Source organism: Dreissena polymorpha, chromosome 3 (genome assembly GCF_020536995.1).
Source record: "Dreissena polymorpha isolate Duluth1 chromosome 3, UMN_Dpol_1.0, whole genome shotgun sequence".
NCBI classification, from domain to species: domain Eukaryota; kingdom Metazoa; phylum Mollusca; class Bivalvia; order Myida; family Dreissenidae; genus Dreissena; species Dreissena polymorpha.
Window position 1 is genome coordinate 121793435 of NC_068357.1, and position 13304 is coordinate 121806738.

The 13304-nt window shown below is 33.0% G+C and overlaps 1 long non-coding RNA gene across 1 annotated transcript in view; it reads left to right on the forward strand.

Moving 5' to 3' along the window:
* LOC127871262 (uncharacterized) overlaps positions 1-10285 on the forward strand; it is a 29745-nt gene extending 19460 nt beyond the window's left edge. The window contains exons 2-3 of the long non-coding RNA XR_008045244.1: positions 9207-9458; positions 10078-10285. This is a non-coding gene — a long non-coding RNA (uncharacterized LOC127871262). The remainder of the gene's footprint in view (positions 1-9206; positions 9459-10077) is intronic.
* Positions 10286-13304: the final 3019 nt, after the last annotated feature.

Sequence of the window (13304 nt, forward strand, 5' to 3'; positions counted from 1 at the left end):
CTTGAAAATGTGTGTCACCAGGTACCAAGTAAGAAAAAAATCAGCATTTTTATCTAGGGTCTTCACACGGTTAAATTATTTGTGCCCAAATAATAATAGATGAATGCATATTAGGCTTCAATGTTGCTTATAATTTGACTAATGGTTCATACGATGCCATTTTTATAAATATCTATGCCAAATTTAATGAAATAGACTTGAAAATGTGTGTCGCCAGGTACCAAGTAAGAAAAAAATCAGCATTTTTATGTAGGGTCTTTACATGGTAAAATTATTTGTGCCCAAATTATAACAGATGAATGCATATTAGGCTTCAATGTTGCTTATACTATGACTACTGGTTTATACGATGCCAATTTTATAAATATCTATGCCAAATTTAATGCAATAGACTTGAAAATGTGTGTCGCCAGGAACCAAGTAAGAAAAAAATCAGCATTTTTATGTAGGGTCTTCACACAGTAAAATTATTTGTGCCCAAATAATAATAGATGAATACATATTAGGCTTCAATGTTGGTTATACTATGACTAATGGTTCATATGATGCCATTTTTATAAATATCTAAGCCAAATTTAATGAAATAGACTTGAAAATGTGTGTCGCCAGGTACCAAGTAAGAAAAAAATCAGCATTTTTATGTAGGGTCTTCACACGGTAAAATTATTTGTGCCCAAATAATAATAGATGAATGTATATTAGGCTTCAATGTTGCTTATACTATGACTACTGGTTCATGCGATGCCATTTTTATATAATAATAAAATATAACAAATAATCCAACATGAGACAAAATGTCAAATAAAGATTATTAAAATAACATCTTTATAGCACAACTTGAACAAATTACAAATTAGACAGGCACACAATATCATTATAAAAAAATATGATAGTCATATGAAATGGCCGTAAACAACTTCAAATAAAAAATAATTACGAATTTCTTTTAACTGAAAACCTTTTTTATAATAGACTTTTTTTCCCTAAATTATTAATAGTGATAGCTGTTTTTGCACAAATTATAGGAATTCGCGATGCAAATGGTCAATGTTTTAAAAAGCGTGCAACTTATTTTTTCACATTTCTCAACAGTTAGCAACTAATGCTGATGTTGTTACGCTGAGTGGCATATGGTTTCTGATGTCGTTACTGAGACTCATATTTTCACAAATTTGAACAATGCTCAATTAATTATTTTCACAATGTTCAACAGTCACAACTCAGTTGTTCACAATTTTGAAAAGTGTGCAACTTATTTTTCCATAATTGTCAAGATTGCGAGGCTCATTTTTTAAAATCTTCAACATTGCACGACTCATATTTCACAATTTTCAACATTGCGAGACACTTGTTTTCACAATTTTTAAAAGTTTGCTACTGATATTTATGAATTTTAAACAATGCGCGACAAATTTTTTCACAATGTTGAATAGTCACCACCAATTTTTCTCACTTTGAACATTGCGCGACTCCTTTTACCACAATATGAACAGTGTGCGCCTAATGTTTTCACAAAATGAGGCGGCAGAGGTTGCTGCACCAAGATAAAAAAGCCCACTGCCATAAATTTTATCCAAAAAATAGCAACATGGCTTATTGGAGCTAAACAACCCTTTCTACATGTACTTTCAACAATCACACAGACCAATGACAGTAGGACTACTGGCACTGACCGTTGGTTCATCAGCATGAAAAATGGGTGTCAAAAATAGCACAAATAATGTAAAATGTGTAATATGCATGTATAACGATGAAACTTACCTACCACTCGACCAGGAAACATCTGTTGCAGACTGTCACATAGTATGTGGGATTCGGGATGCTCTCCCACAAAGAGTGTCCAAATTTGTGCAAACAATTAAATTAAAACTTAGACATTTATCGATTGTCATTACCTGCTGTATAATTTATTTGTGTACTGACATATATTCAATTGTGGAGAAATCAACCGGGATCACCTTTGTGAGAATCTGGTGGAAAAATCACTGCACTAACCTGAGACATCAGTCTGTCATGATTGATATTGATCAGTTGTACATATTTTTCTAATTCTGGCTACCATAACTTTAAATGTCGCTTTTTATGATTTTTGACTGGCGCGACTTAATAGTTATGGACCAACCCCATTAGAAAAGTCAACCAGAAAATCCCGAAAAGTTGACAGTTAACAAAGACCGGTCCAAAACAGGTTTTAAATGCAGTTATTGGCCCAAATCAATCACTTGATTGGAAAGATTGACATTTTTCACATTTAACCGATACATTCTTTCACAAAATACTATCATAAACATTTAAAATTTATCTATTCTGCTCTTTCATATCGAGAAAAACAGCGATGTGACAAACTTTCTTGAAATGCGAATCTCCCGAGATTTCACGGTATTTCTACTTTTAGTAACATACCATATGTCGGTCAATAGCGATACATCGTTAATGTTATACTTGTTATGTACAAACTAAAATAAAATTTGTATTTGTATACCATGTGCTCAAGTGTTTTCAAATTCAGAATGACATTTCCCGGTATTTTAGAATATTCTGGCTTGTTTTGTTAACAAATTGTAGTGTAAATACAAACTCAAAGTAAATATTTAAAACTACCCGATTCACACTGAATCAGTTTTATAATCCACCAGACGTATGTTGTTAATCACAAATAATAGATTTCAGAAAACAAAGGTAATGTTTACAATATCAGCAAAAGATGTCAAGGATGATTCGACAGTATCCAAATGAAAACTAGTCTTGGACAAAGCGACAATGGCTTCAAAATTGTGAATTTCAGACTGATGAGAGTTATTTTCATCTATTGTTAGATGCATTTGAAACATTTAAACCTTAAAATATTCCTCGATGCAGTAATTTATATTCATTCACCAATATATGTAGAAATGTATCCAAGAAAATGAGTATTCTTTGATTTATAGCGTGACATAAATATGTTACGACTCTGGTTGACTTTCGATACAGAGTTGGCTTCAGAGTACAGGTATGTCAATACCATATCAATTGTACGCTGAAGTTTCTTTAGCTAATATTTTTCTAATGTTGACAGACCATTGATATTGCTGGGGTTTGTTGATTTAAAGACTTATTATCATCACGGGCAGAAAAACATTATAGACATTAAACAGCGCGTCATTAAGTAGACAACAGCTGCACAACTGTATGGTAAAAGGTAAATATGTATCTTAATAATTATGTTGACAACTAGCTTACGTAGCAACGTCCGAAAATATGAAATATCCGACATGTATTTCAATATTTAAAATTCAAGATATAATGACGACTGAACTGTTTTACTTTAAGCAAAAAACGGTAAAACTATGTTGAAAATGAAACACAACAAACTAAATACTTATCTGTTACGGCTAAACGACTAATTATCCCAATATAACACTGTCATTGAATCGCACATTTCAATTATAATTATTCCCCTTGCAGTTAATGCATATTGATATAACGAATTCATCAAACGTTATCAAACATTAGTAATTTGAATTGCATCGGATTCGCACAATATTATGTGGATGTAAATCCGATCCGGTTGTTTTTTATGTGTCAAGCTCATTTTGTCAGTGACTGAGTGAGATATAATAAATTTCTTCCGTAGTAAAATCTACTGTAAAGTACACAATGATACTTACGTAATTCTGTCGTATCCGTCTGAATAAACATCCGCTGCACAAAATATAGACATTTGTATTAATGATAATTAAACACAATCATATTTTCTGTGTTTATTGAATTAATAACACTGAGTTTCTTTGTCGCGTTACAAGATGGCGGATGTCTAACGCTGTTTGTGAAGTGACGTCACAATGTTTATCTGTGCGCGTGCCCTTTCCCATAAAAGTATTTAAACACAAAATACTCGAAAACTTGATTTTTCCCAGGTATAACGCCTACGCCAACAGGTAGATCGCATTCTTGTCCATATACATGTCAAATTTCAGCAAACGTGTTCGGCCAGTTTTCAAGGCGCCCAAATCGCGACTATATGCACCAACTTAACGAAACTTAGCCCCCTTTATCATTCGTTCGAATGAACGTCATCAATGATGACGTCCAATACATCACTCATTCCATACAAAACATTTTACTAGACTTGCGACACCTTAAGGGTTTCGCGGGATGGAATGAGTGGAGAGATGAAATCAAATTGAAAATCGATTATTTCTAAAAAAAAATGGTACGAAAAAATATGCGGGTAGGAAAAAAAACAAATTTGGGTACGAAAACAAATTTGAGTACGATAAAAAGGGTACAGACAAAATAAGGGAACGAAAAAACTATTTTGGTACGAAAAAAATGGGTACAAATAAAAAATAAGGTACGAAAAAATTTGTGTACGAAAAAAAAATGAGTACGAACAAATGGGTACGAAGAAATTTGGGTACGAACAAATTTGTGTACGAAAAAATTGGGTACAAAAAAATGTGGGTACGAAAAAAAAATTGGTTATGAAAAAAAATTAGGGTACGAAAAACTATTTGGGTACGAAAAAAAGGTTCAAATAAAAATTTGGGTACAAAAAAAATTGGGAACAAAACGAATTTGGGTACGAAAAAAATTTGAGTACGAACAAATGGGTTCAAAGAAATTTGGGTTCGAACAAATTTGTGTAAAAAAAAATTGGGTACGAAAAAAAATTTGGTTATGAAAACCTATAGGGAACGAAAAAATTAGGGTACAAAAAACTATTTGGGTACGAAAAAAAAGGGTACATATATAAATTTGGGTACAAAAAAAATTGGGTACGAAACAAATTTGTGCACCGACGGACAGACGAAGCGGCGACTATATGCTCCCCCTAAAAAATTTGGGGGGGGAGCATAATAAACAAGTTATGGCAATTTAAAGGTGGTACGCAAACTTAATAATAGATTTATCAATTATATGCTTATTCTAAGTGAAAACAAGGGACAAAATTGTCACAAAACCAGGTTTTCATTGTGAAAAAAAATCTGATAAAGGGAGAAAACTCAAACTGAACTTTTGAAATGACCAAAAAAAATTAACCCCCTTTGAAAGTTTTTTTTTTTTTTTAAATCTATTTTTAGTCGTGGCGGCCTTGACATTGGAGATATTGACGTGATTCTTTCGTGGGACACACCGTCCCATGATGGTGAACAAATGTGCCAAATGATTTTAAAATCTCACAATGAATGACATAGTTATGGCCAGGACAAGCTCATTTATGGCCATTTTTGACCTTTGAACTCAAAGTGTGACCTTGACCTTGGAGATATCGACGTAATTATTTCGCGCGACACACCCTCCAATGATGGTGAACAAATGTGCCAAATGATTTTAAAATCTGACGATGAACGACATAGTTATGGCTCAGACAAGCTCATTTATGGCCATTTTTGACCTTTGAACTCAAAGTGTGACCTTGACCTTGGAGATATCGACGTAATTATTTCGCGCGACACACCGTCCAATGATGGTGAACAAATGTGCCAAATTATTTTAAAATCTGACAATGAACGACATAGTTATGGCCCGGACAAGCTTATTCCGCCAGCCCGCCAGCCAGCCCGCCCGCATTCGCCAATCTAATAACCAGTTTTTTCCTTCCGAAAACCTGGTTAAAAAGGCCATAATTGTTACAAAATGCTTGATACAGTTATCTGCTCTTGTTTATACATTGGGGTCATGTTGGTTAATAAGCAAAATACATGGTGTATGAACGCAATATGTCAAGGGACATGCATATTATTCTAAGTGAAAAAGGGCCTAATTCTGTTAAAATGCTTGATACAGTAAATGAGTTGTCTGCTCTTGTTTATAGATTGGGTTTATGTCGGTAATGAAGCATGCAAAATATAAAAGCAATATGTCAATGGACATAGGAAATATATTTGAGGTGGTATGAAACATTCCAATGCGCAAGCCGACGCCGGGTTGAGTAGGATAGCTCGACTATATATATTTCATATATAACAGTCAAGCTAAAATGTAAATATACCATAAACAACAGGCTAACCTCAATCACAACTTTAATGCAATGCTTATAACAATAGAGATACAATGATATGCCAGGGATTGAAACTAACTGTTTACTATTGTGGGCAACCATCTTTAGTATTTTGGTTGCCCAGATAAAGAATAACGAGCCCAGAAATATGAACATGTGAATATTATACATTCTTTTAATAAAATAATAGATAATTAAATACATTTGCTGACAACACATGTTCAATGCATGATGTTTTATTATGAGCCTGAATTGAATCATGTCCTATTCCTAAATAATGAATGTTATTTAACTAGTATTGATCCATGGTGATCAATTGTTTTTCAATTTTTATTGCAGTGAATTGTTTTAAGCTTTAAAAAAAAGAAGTTTACCAACTTTTGAAATTGAGTTGCCCAGGCCAAAATCTACTTGCCCCGGGTTCACGGTAAACCACTTATTTCCATCCCTGTATGCTCTTCATTTTCTGTTCTTCCATCGCATTCTCAAAATTAAATTTAAAGCCGATATTTTTTAATAACATTAGTATGAATTACTAACCATTATCACCCAAAAAACAATTTTACAAAGCTGTAATCCCGTCGTAGAGATTTAGTTTACTATTATCAGTGTTCTCTTTAAATACCGGCTGCTAGCGATCTTGCCGGTTACATTAACTCTTGATGCCGGCTACTTTTCCCAAATATATCAAGTAAATGTCACAAATGCTTTGGTTTTACTGCATAGTTACCGGCCATATAACTGGCTACTCAAATTTTTCTGGAAAACACTGAACTATGCATGACAAACACACAAAAATTAAATACATCTTAGATTCATTGTAAAAAATAAATTGACACTTCCAGCTTGTCGTCACTAAAATCCAAAGATTCAAATAATTTTCCACGAGATACGTCAACAATTGCGTAATCAAATGAATGAAAAATTAAAGTAAAGAAAGCCGGATTTTACATAAATTTCAGGTTGAAACACAACAAGGTAAAGGTAGTCGGTGAGATATAATAATAATACAGTTAGTAAGGCTCGTACCCTGGGTACGGTAAATATACTAAAACATACCCGGGAATTTTAACACTAAATCGGTTGTTGTCGGCTATTTTGTAAAAATTAATTATGTTTACATTTATGTCAATTTTCTGTTAAATGGCATTTATACAATGTATTATCAAAACTCATTTTTACAATCATTAATGTGATTCAATTTAAAATCTTAAATTGTTTAAAGTCGCGTCATTGTATGACGTTGTCAAGTATATTTTCCGCGATGTCGCACGTTCACTTTTTACCATCATAGATTTTTTTAAAGAAACATTTTTTGGTTTGCGAGGTCCGTTAAATGGGGAACACCATATTTGGTATTTATATTATGTTTTAACAAATAATTCATGCTGTGTAATAAATATTGTATAAGATATTTCGATATTTATTGAAAATGTTTCAAATTGTTATTTATGAAACCTTTTATTCTAATGAGTGTATGCTATCATATTATACTTCGAATAGCAGATCTGTTGTACTATAATCGTATTATTCATTCTTTATTGTTAATTTCATTTATTGTAGAGAATCGTCAATGTTACATCTAGTCGCCAATCCTTGTCGTTAGTGTTAGTTTTCAATGCTTGTTAGCATTGCCGTCAATGTTAGTCGTCAATCCTTATCGTCATTATACATGAAGGAAATAAAAGCAGAAACAGAGACGTATTCTTGATTACTTGATTATTCCTATGGCGTCCTCTCAACACTCATACTAAAAAGCATGTTGATGCAGATTTTTTTTAAAGAGAAGTTTCTTTAAGGTAAACAATATTGTTTTACTTTAATCGCTAGCATGTTTAACGACATCGGATACAATCTAATATTTGCGGGTATGTTTAAGTTTCTTTACCGTACCCGGGCTACATGTAAGTAAAGTTAAGAGTACCCGGGGTACATGTACCGGTAAGTAGTACCCGAGCCGAGAATGTCAATTGAAGGTGTTAGAGATGCATTGAACCATAAGATTAAAAAGGGTAATTAACCACGGGCTTATTAAAATTAAAACGATGACATTACATTGTACCAGCTGTTTATTGTTGTATACTGTAAGCTTGAAATATTTTAAATAATGTAAACAACTTACCTTGTATAAAGTTGGCACATTGTTGTCAGGTGTAGAAACTATTATACTTATTTCTGTTAAGTTGCACTGGCTGAACCAAAAGAATTATGTAGTCGTTTCTAAATAATCACGAAACAATCTACTAATGCATATATGCTTGCCAGTTGCTGAGTTTGTGCATTTCCATTCATTATACTATCGGCCTTGGCAAACAGCGTAGACTCAGATTAGACGCCGCATGATGTCTGCTATTTGGTACGCAGAAGATTTGCATATCCACGGGTGTTTTATGTCAAATGTTATGGTTTTTCAATAGATCGTATACTTATCTACAAAACAGCGAATTAGCGTTCACTTGACATCATTTTTAATTATGTTATTTTGTGAATACTTTCTCGCGATCTTTTCGCCTTTGGTCGACGCCGTCTGCTATTTCAAACGATGAAGATTTCCATATCCACTGGCGTTTTTTTTATGTCAAATGTTAGTGTTTTCCAATGGATCGTATACTTATCTACAAAACAGATAAGTAGCGTTCACTTTACATCGTTTGAGATGATGTTTTTTTGTAAATACTTTCTAAGCGCTCATTCTGACGAAGTCGACCATTTTGACGGGTGTGAAGAAATACCGAATTTCCCGTAATTACCAAAATCCCCAGAAATCCACGAGATCCCACGAAATCCCCATTAATATTGATTGTGTATTGAAAAACTGCGTATTTTAATATAGATCGTTGCGAAATACACTGAAATCACTAATGAAACATTGTTTTATCAAAGTTTGATTTCGGGGATTTCGGTAGGACTTCGGTATATCCACATACCGCATTTTGTAATTCCGGTTATGTAAAACTTGCGAAACTTTTTCGTGATTTAATCAAAAACTATATTTTTCCCAGGTATAACGCCTACGCCAACAGGTAGATCGCATTCTTCTTCATGTACATGTCAAATTTCAGCAAAAGTTGCCGACCAGTTTTCAAGCGCCTCAAATCGCGGCTATATGCACCAACTTAATGAAACTTAGCCCCCTTTATCATTCGTTCGAATGAACGTCATCAATGATGACGTCCAATACATCACTCATTCCATATGCAACACACATTTTTACTATTCATAGGAAAGTCAAGCCAAGCGCATTTGCAGTTTCCGAACAACCTAGCAGAAACCCGGTGCATCTCTACAAGCTATATGCCGACCAACGCCCCTTCGACATGATGGCAGAAGACAGCTATTTCTTATTGACTCCTGGCAACAAGAGAAAGCAATGCTGGTTAAGGAACTCAGCCCTGGGAATAAACAAGTTGTACAAATTAATTACTGAGATGAAAACAGATGCTGGTATTCAAGAGCCAAGAATCACCCTATACAGGTTAAAACCATATATACTACTGGTATAACAATACTAAAATATATAATATGCGCCACTTACCTTGGCTTCCATATCGAGTTTATTAAATAGGTTTTGTTAACCCATTTTACATGCTACAAAACTCTCAAAATCGTATTTAATAAAATCCCCTGTACTCTACTACTCCTCTACGTTCCGGTTCCATTACATCCAGTACTTGACATATCACAATGTATTTATTAAAGCTTTTCAAGAGCACACAAAACAAGTACAACTCATATCTTGTGTTATATTTTATGTGTACAGTTGAAATATGATTTTATTTTTACCATAGAAATACATGTTTTTTCAGTGCAAGTAAGCACTTGATTCAGAAGCTGAATGACGAGAATGTTCCAGCTCATCAAATAATACAGATTTCAGGGCACAGACATATTATTAGCTTAAATAATTGCAGCAGTTTGAACAACGAAGAGTCAAAATATATTTAAAAAATACTTTCTCATTCAAACCAGTCTGTTGAAAAGCACAACCGCACTGCCACTGCGTCAGCCACACCTGCCTCAAGTGATTTTCCGATGGCTCGAGGATTTTTTGTCAACTCACATTTCCAGGGCAATGTAACATTTAATTTTCACAGGTCTGATTCTCACATGGGCCTTTCCCAGAAACAGAACGTAGTCACTCACCAGAGGCAATCTCCATCCCGTGCACCGGCGGTAACCGTAGATTCCTCCTGTACAGCGACGCTACAAACGAATCCGCCTTATTGCAGACAGTGACAGTGATTGATATCGAAACCTTTTAGCGCAAGACCACTATTGAAATATGTTTGCGTTCCTAGTTGTATCCAGTTATGTGTTATTAAGTTTTAAGTTAGTAACTTTGAGTTTAATAATTTAAATTGAACTATTTTTTGTTCTAATATTGCATGTTTACAGTATTTAATTTGAAATAGATATTATGTTGATTAAAACATTAATGTTGATACACATTTACATTTCTTTCAGATTTGAACTATTTTCTTGTGTTGTAAGTTATTTGTTCATTTTCAAAATTGGGGCACCCACTGGGAAACTTTATGAGGCAAATTGGGAACATTTACCAAACTACAATAATAAAAAGAAGTGAAACTCCAGCTGCTGGAGCAGTATTGAATTCTCATTATAAACAATTAGTTGGTCCTTTATTTAAGGCACGTGACCGATTGCCCAAACAGTACAAAACAGCACAATACAGCACAATACAAACCAACATAAACATAAAATATGAATAAAGCTGGGGTCATCGCCTTGGAACGGTCAATGCAAAGCATTGGGGGTTTAAACCGGTTATAGAGCGCTCATCCTCACACTTGGCCAAGCAATATTCATAATACATTTAAGTGTAAATAAAATTTAACGTCATACCATTGTTACTCAAATTAAACAATGATAAAAGGGAACTAAAATGCATTCAATTTAATTACAATTTAATTACCCAATGGTATTGAAGATACCAGAGCAACAGAGTTACAACTTTTTGACGAACGATCAAATGAAACTACAAACAAGTGTCCACTACATTTCTTCTTTATAGAAAAAGATTTAAGAATATAGCGTCATTCAGTTAATATTTCAGATAATCATCGCGCAAATACAGGAAGAAGCAGCAATAATGGGTGTAAAAATTCCATATTACATTGCTTGGTTGTTTATGTGACTGCTTAAAAAAATAAAAAAAAAAATAATTAAATCAAATAAGAAACGCCTATCTGAGAGAAAATATAAATACAATTGAACGTTATAAACCCAATGACCTATGCATTAAGATAACAACTGGAAAGTTGATCGTATGACGTCAAAAAATCCATGTACCCAGGAACAGAGAAAGAGTAATGACGTAATTGACAACCGAAGACACAATGACGTGAACAAAATCCAGGGGCAGTACTGTAAAGTAATAATAAAACTATTAATGGGGGGCTACTGCAATATTGAAATTCTAATAAAACAAGTTTAGTTGATTAAATATTAAGAATCAAGTGTATAAAAATAGTAATTCCATTTAAGCGACATTATTGGAATCAAACAGTATATAGGTGTTTTGACAACTGACGACAGAAATGATTTGATGTACGATGTGAGTCCAAATGTAGTGTTCATGCAGATTTGTGCATACGACACAAAGACACATATTTGTTCAATAGTGAAAAATGCCTATAATATCACTAATGATTCCAAATTTTAAAAGAAGAAAGATATAGTGATTCGAAAACCATCAAGCACGTGTTTTTAAGTACATAAGCATCTTTCCTTTTGACAAAAACAAGTTAATTAAATTGAAAAGTTTAATAAGAACATTTGGTTTAAAATATTTTAATTTGCGGACACGCTTCAAAACGTCTCCATAAAATGATGGATGGGAAATTCCATTATTTGAATGCCATTTTAAAGAAACATTATATTTTGAGATTAAATCACCAGACTTAGAGTAAAATTAAGCGAATTTACTTCTTAGATTATGATACAAAAAGCCTTGTTTTAGCAATTTTTTGTTAATATTAGATTACGATCATTAAAATCTTTAGTACATGAACATGCTCTGTCATAACGTACCAACTGCGAAATGTAAATACCATAGAAAGTTCCTTTAGGGATGTTGCCATCTAACAACGGAAAATTCACAAGTTCAATGTTAAAGTCGTCCCGTTCATTGTATAAACTAGTTTTGATCAAATTATTATTTATAGTTAAATGTCTAAATACGCAGCGTCTGTATTGGATAGACACGATCTTTTTTAAGACTAGTTCGTTTTGGTAGATTTTGTGAAAATATTGTTCAAATAATGGATTATCTAAATTAAGTATGTCATCAATGTACCTACTAGTAAGGTTAAAACTATGAATCAAATCTACTTGCTTAGTTTTAAATAATCTAACATAAATTCGCTTTCATTACAATATAAAAAAAGGTCAGCTATAAGTGGCGCACAATTAGTACCCATAGGAACGCCAATAATTTGTTTAAATATTTTACCATTAAATTCAACAAACAAGTTATCCAGAAGAAAAGTAAGTGCTGCACAAAAGTCAATACCAGTCCAAATGATGATATTATCTAATATCTGATTAGAAAAAAAACTGTTTTAGTGTTTAAAGCTAGATACAAACACTTCTCTCTAGCAAAAGTTTTTTTCAATCAAAGAAATAAGTTTGGATTTTATTAAAGCGTGAGGAAGCGTTGTATATAGTGTAGAAAAATCATAAGTACTTACCTGTGACACCTTATATTTTTTCTTTTCAATTGTATCAATAACTTCTAAGGAGTTTTTTTATTGACCAAAATAGGTTAATATTACTATTTTCATAAACTTTATTACAAAATTTAGCTATATGATATCTAATAGCACTCAATACAGATGTAAGATACACTGATAATTGTTTGGTGTACAAGACACTGAATTAGCGATAAAGCGACTTTTATATAGCGTCTTATGTAATTTAGGTATCCAGTAAATTGATGGCAATTTCTTGTCAGTAATATTGACTATTACATTTAATTTTTTGCATTGGGCAATATGGTCGTCAATAATTTCATTAGGTTGCTTATTGTACTCACAATATGATGTAGTTTGTGAAAGTTCTTGTGAAAAAATTTGAACATAAAACACTCGTCATATTATTATAACATTATTAGCAGCCTTATCAGCAGGAACTATGACGAATTTAGATTTTAAGTCTTCAAGCAATTAACAGAGATTGTGTTTATTAAATTTAGGTGAATGTGGTAGGGCCAAAGGATTTGTATCATAAAAACATATTTTATTCATGGCCATACTACATTTTTTTGTTTTCCAATCATTGTGTGCAGTAATTTCAGCATTTT